Raw genomic sequence first — 6,014 nt, 5'->3', positions numbered from 1 at the left:
TATGGGCGTTGTAGTTTCTAGATGGGCATCGAGCGCCTATAAGACACTTGGGGAACTACAACTCCCAGAAAGTATGGAGAGAGTTCCTTCGCCCCGCGGGTTCCTTCTCCCATTGGTCCCTGCAGATCTAGGTGACAGGTTTCTGGGCTCGGCATCTTCCAGGAGGGGGAAAAAGGTCCCTTCACCGATTGGTTAAAGTCAACTTTTCAGGAGGCGGAATTCCAAAGGAGGCACTACATTCGCAGACTGAAATTCAGTACTGTACGTTAGAATCCCGGGGGCGGGGTGGGGGGGTGGGGGGGATGGTAGTACTCACGAAAGATGGATCCCCACACTTATTGATTTCCTTAATAAGCGAAGTGTTTGCTCTGGTTCAGGACTTTAAATAGCGATTACCATATCTCAGACCCTGTTCTAAGCGCCTCATTCATTGAATCCTTTGAACAACCCTACAGAGAATATAGTGTTATTATCCCCACTTTACAAAAAAGAAAACTGAGGCACAGAGAAGTTAAGTACCTTGCCAAGGTCACACAGCTACTGAGTAGCAAAGGCATAATTCAAGCTCGGAATCTGGCTCCTAAGTCTGTTGTCTTACCTGCTATACTAATTGGTCTGACTAGTGATCTTTGGCATGTTTTATAAAGCTCCTCAGTGGACTGTGAAGTACAGCTACAGTTGACATTGGGGTAGGTGTCATGGAAAGCAGTCTAAACCCCTAAAAGAGCTCTAGATCAGAGTATCAAACTGCCGCTGTTTCTTTTTGAGACCTGGTGTCAGGTTAGTTAAGCCCCCAACCCTGATTTCCCCTCTGTCACATGGAAATGATAATAATAGAATCTCTTGTCTGAGGAGAGAAAAAAAGGAATCTCTAGGGCAGTGTAAGGTGTTTCTGTTATGTTGTAAAGGTCCTGGGATCCAAGCTTACTACTCACATCTCAACCAACATTTTTATTAAAAGAAGACGAGAGAAAGAAAGAAAGAAAGAAAGAAAGAAAGAAAGAAAGAAAGAAAGAAAGAAAGAAAGAAAGAAAGAGGGAGCCCGAGTTGGAGTCTGCCTGAGATTCTCTCCTTCTCCCCATCTGTCTGCCCCCCCCCCACTTGAGCAGTGCTCTCTCTCTTTCTCTCTCTCACTCAAATCTTTAAAGAGAGAGAAAAAAGCAAGCAGGTAAGCTTTACTGAGTACTCAATATGTGACTGCTTTGAAACCCTGCAGGTTATACCTTTTCTGTTTTCAATAAGTTTTCATATTAATTTAAACATAATTTTTGTTTCTCTTCTAAAGTAGACAGGACGAGTATCATTATCCACAGTTTTCAGATGAAGAAACTGTTGCTTACTAAGACTCGGAGACAAGGGGATTCAGGAAAAAAAGTAAAAGAAAAAAATAATTGCTTTCCATCTCATTTTTTTAGGTTTCAGGTCACAGCTCTTGTTTTTCAAGTGGTCTTTGGACTTTGACTCTGTAAATATATTGCTTCAGTTGTCTTACATTTTGCTTTGCTTCTTTACTTTGTCCAGGGCTGCTGAGATTAAATTACAATCGTGGTCACGTTGGTTTTCAGTGCCCATTTTACACTCACCCCAAGCTCCTATTTGTATCACAACAAGGACTCAGCCTCCCTCCCAAAAAGTCCTCAGTAATGAGTAGGGACTCCCCAAGAGGGTGCCTCACATATATCCAGAGACATGAGTCAACCTCCAACCACCCCATGTCCACAGCAACATACAGCTGCCCATACAGCTGTCTCCTGAACCTGTCATAGGATTGGCAGTGCCCATGTCACTATTCCCAGATCCTGAATACTCCCAAATGTCTAATCCTCAGAGTGCCAAAGAGCTGGGTTCCACTCAGAGATGGGGAAGAAGTCCTCCTCCCTGACTTGCCTACCCTGTGCCCCTTTCTGACCCAAGCCCTACACCAGGCCACTTGTGCTAAATGTATTGTGACTCTTCTCATGACAGTTCCTTCCGTGTCTGGCCTTCTGTCCTCTAGCCACAGGAACTCAAAAACTATACAACGGCATCAGTGAGGTAACCAAGACCAAGTATCACTGGTCTTCCTCCAACCAACCACTCAGCCTCTAGTTACAAAAAAAGGAAAACAAAACAAAAAAAAAAAAACAACCCCCCCCACCGCAACAGCTCCATTTTACATAACAAAAGACTTTACAAACAGAAACTGACTAAGGTATGCATTGGGTGTCAGGGGTGGGGGAGGTTGGGGAAGGAGTGGCGCAATAGTAAGGTTGCCTAAACTGTGTTAGGGCCCCAGCTCAGCGAACCCCAAATTCCCTGTCGTGGTGTTCTGCTTCCAAGCCTCAACAAAAGGCAAAATTGCTGAACATTTCAAAACTGCTCTAATAGCCAAAGCAATCGAACTGACAAGTCTCCAATAGAATTTCTAGTCAAGAATGGAATTCTAACAGAAATGGTGACGGATGCACGTGGAACGAACTAGACTAACATTTATATGGCATAATTTAAGGCTGGGTTCCCACAGAATTTTGCTCGCCGCACTATGATTGCACTTACCACACTGTGGTCAGGGTCAGTGGTTTACATGGGTTTGCTTCATCTCTGTTTCCCCAGCACGAGACACAGCATATGACGTTCATAGTACAGAGGAGAACCTCGGTAAGTGTTTGCTGAGCAAGTGAATGAATGAGTGGTAGCCTTTCAAAAAGCCTGTTTGTGCTTCCTGCACGAAATGTTACTGAAGCACTGAGAATGTTTCTGCCAGGCATTCTTGAGGTTGACAGCAGAGACAAATTAAAATACTGAGATGTAGAAGCCACAAACTCAATTTGAGAAGAGCACACAAAGTCCATTCAATTCTCTAGTCCACGGGACATGTGCCTTTAGGCTTCTCCTCCAATATGCAAGGTTACTTGAGCTTTCTTTGTTCACCTCACACAGCAACTCACTCCAACCACGTCAGGCAAGAACAGCATCCATGGACAGCCGGGATACAGTGGAGATAAAATGGACTCGGAGTGGATCAAGCTGACCCTGGGACCACACTCCCTTTGGCCTTCCTGTTGCATGAACCCATCAATTCCCTAATCATTTAAGCCAGTTTTAGTTGGGTTTTACATTTCTTGCAACAGAAAGCTTTCTGGCAGATAAAATGATAATACCTACATCATTAGTTGCCGTGAGGATTTTCGAATAAGAGTGTGTCTAAAGCAGCAGCATAGCGCCTGGGATACGGTGAGAAACTGATAGGGGTTCTCAGGGTGACTAATGGCTATCTTGAGGCCAAAGAGGCAGGTCTTAAACAACAGTTAACATCCACAGACACCCCCCCCTTCCTCAAGGTATCAAGATAAAAGCCCCAGAGATAAAGCAAATACAGGCAGGAGAAGATTCTCCCCGACATTATATCTTAGAGTTCTCCAAGTGTCTCTACAGTTACTGAGTTATGCTAAGCACCTGCTTTGTACAAAATCCAGTGCTTACAATAGAGTGTATATGAACAAACACAGGAAACAAAAGAGACAAACCAAAAAACAGACTCTTTTAACTATAGAGAACAGATGGTTACCAAGTGGGAGGATAGGGGAAAGAGGTAAAGGAGATTTAGAGGAAACTCATCTTGATGAGTAGTGAGTAATGTACAGAAGTGTTGAATCACTGTATTGTACACCTGAAACTAATGTAACACTGTTATGTTAAGTATACTGGAATTAAAATAAAAAATAAAACAAAAGACCATGGAGTGTGTATGTCAGGTATAAAGTGATACATATGTACAGTGGAGGAGGAGAGATCACGTGAAAAAGTAATCAGACATGCATGCAAATTCCAAATACGAGTTACCACTTTTCTTTGCTAAGTCCAAGGCAGACATTGCTAATCAACCACTGATCTCTTTCTCCCTATGCCTAGACATAGCCTCAAAATCCTCAGCAGAAATTCTAGGGAACCACTATCAACTGAACAAAGCAAGCACGCAGGATGAAACTTATTTGCCTTTCCTACTGTAACTAATCATGGAGTATCTGATACTAGATAAAACTGGCAGACTGAAAAGGTAGATAACTGGTTTAGAAGAAGAGTTTAGAAACTTAATTAGTGTGTATGTGAGAAATTAATAAGAGATTAAAAAATTTTTTTCAACAGCTGAAGGACAAATACTGCAAACAAGTCTGCTACCATCAGGCCTTGCCTGACTCCCTAACTATTCCGCTTCTGTCTCCTCTTCCCATGCTGGGACACAGGACATCACTTACAGTGTGGGTCCTGCCAGTTCACTAAGTGGAGTGTAGCCTTTCCTGTCTCCAGGTTCCTGTCCTTCTGGTCTGTGACGTCCAGCTTCAGCTAACCTTCCATGCCATATCAATGAAGATAATTTTACCAGTTAATGAAAAGATTAGTGAAGAGATTATCAAACTGATTCAATTAACTCAACTGAGACCCATGTACTCAGGAGAGAGCCAGGTGATAAGCAGCAGCTTGGGTAGTCCTTTTGGGAAAACACACACACAGACACACAGACACACACACAGACACACACACACACACACTTTTTTTTTAAAGTCTGCAACCAATGGGGTACCTGGGTGGTTCAAGTCAGTTAAGCATCTGCATTCAGCTCAGGTCATGATCTCGAGGTCTGGGGATTAAGCCCCTCATCAGTCTCCCTGCTCAGCAGGGAGTCTGTTTCTCCCTCTCCCTCTCCCTCTCCTCCTCTCCCCCACCCCCTGCTTGTGCTCGCTCTCTCAAATAAATTAAAAAAATCTATTTAAAAAAAAAAAAGTCCAGGACACCTGGGTGGCTCAGCTGGTTAGGTGTCTGCCTTTTGCTCAGGTTGTGATCCCGGGGTCCTGGGATTCAGTTCCATGTCGGGCTTCCTGGTAGACGGGGAGTCTGCTCATGCTCTCTCTCTCTCAAATAAATAAATAAAATCTTAAAAAAAAAAAAAAAGGTCTATAACCAAGAGCTATCTTGGTGGGAGGAAGGTTGGTCAGGAAGATGGGTGAATTTTGTGATTAACAATTTCGTGCTGAAAGCCAGAGTGCCTATCTAGAAAGTAGGTGGCCTTAAGTGTCCTTAGTTGATAGCTAGGCATCTTCACAGGAGAGATTTACATTTTACCTGGAATAGCTGAGTTCGAGAATTACTCAGAATTTGGAATTCTTAGCCTGCCCTTTCCTTGGCTCTACTCCCAAACTAAGGCTGAGGCCACTCAATGTATAAACACCCACCCTTCTGGGTAAATCAGAGTAAGATTGAAAACCAGAAGATGCTGGATGCATTTCAAATTGGCCAGACTAATCCTTCTTCATAAATAAACTACTTATGTTTGAGAATCAGGTCTTGCTGGGCTTGAATCCTAAGTGTCACCTGTTTTTATGCTCTTGGCCCCATGCGGTGATGTCACTGGAGCCTCTGGGCGGCCTCTGTCACCATCCCTGTCCTCCTGCTCCCCTCAATTCTCTACATTGCAAGCAGTGCAACCTTTCTCAAATACAGTCTGATTCCTCAAAACCTCTTTACCCCGTGGAAGAGTCCAAGCTCTTTACTCTGACTTCTAAGGTCCTGTGTGATGGGGCCACACTCACCCTCACATCTCCCCAACCCTGCCTTGTCCTTTATCCTCCAGCCCTGTGGTGGAAAGAAGAACGGCCGCGTCCTAATCCCTACGACCTATCTCAGCTGTGTTACCTTAGGGAGTAAAAGGCACTTGGCACTTAAAAGATTCTGAGATAGGAGATTATCCTGGGTTATATGGGTGGGGCCTAAACGTATTCTTAAATATCTTTATCAGAGGGAGGGGAGAGATTAGGCTACAGAAGAGGAGAAGCAATCTGACCAAGGATGCAGCAGGACCCAGGTGCAGCCGGAGGCCAAGGAATGACCACAGGTACCAGAAACTGGAAGAAGCAAGAAAGGATCCTCTCCCCCGGAGTTCCCAGAAGGAATCTGCCCTGCCAACATCTTGATTTTTAGCGCCCTAAGATTCAGTTCAGACTTCTGGCCTCCAGAATTGAAAGAGAACACAGTTCTGT

This window comes from Ursus americanus, chromosome 18, assembly GCF_024610735.1.
Source record: "Ursus americanus isolate L20-20 chromosome 18, mUrsAme1.1.p, whole genome shotgun sequence".
In the NCBI taxonomy this organism is placed as follows: Eukaryota; Metazoa; Chordata; class Mammalia; order Carnivora; family Ursidae; genus Ursus; species Ursus americanus.
Note: the sequence above shows the minus strand (reverse complement) of the source record.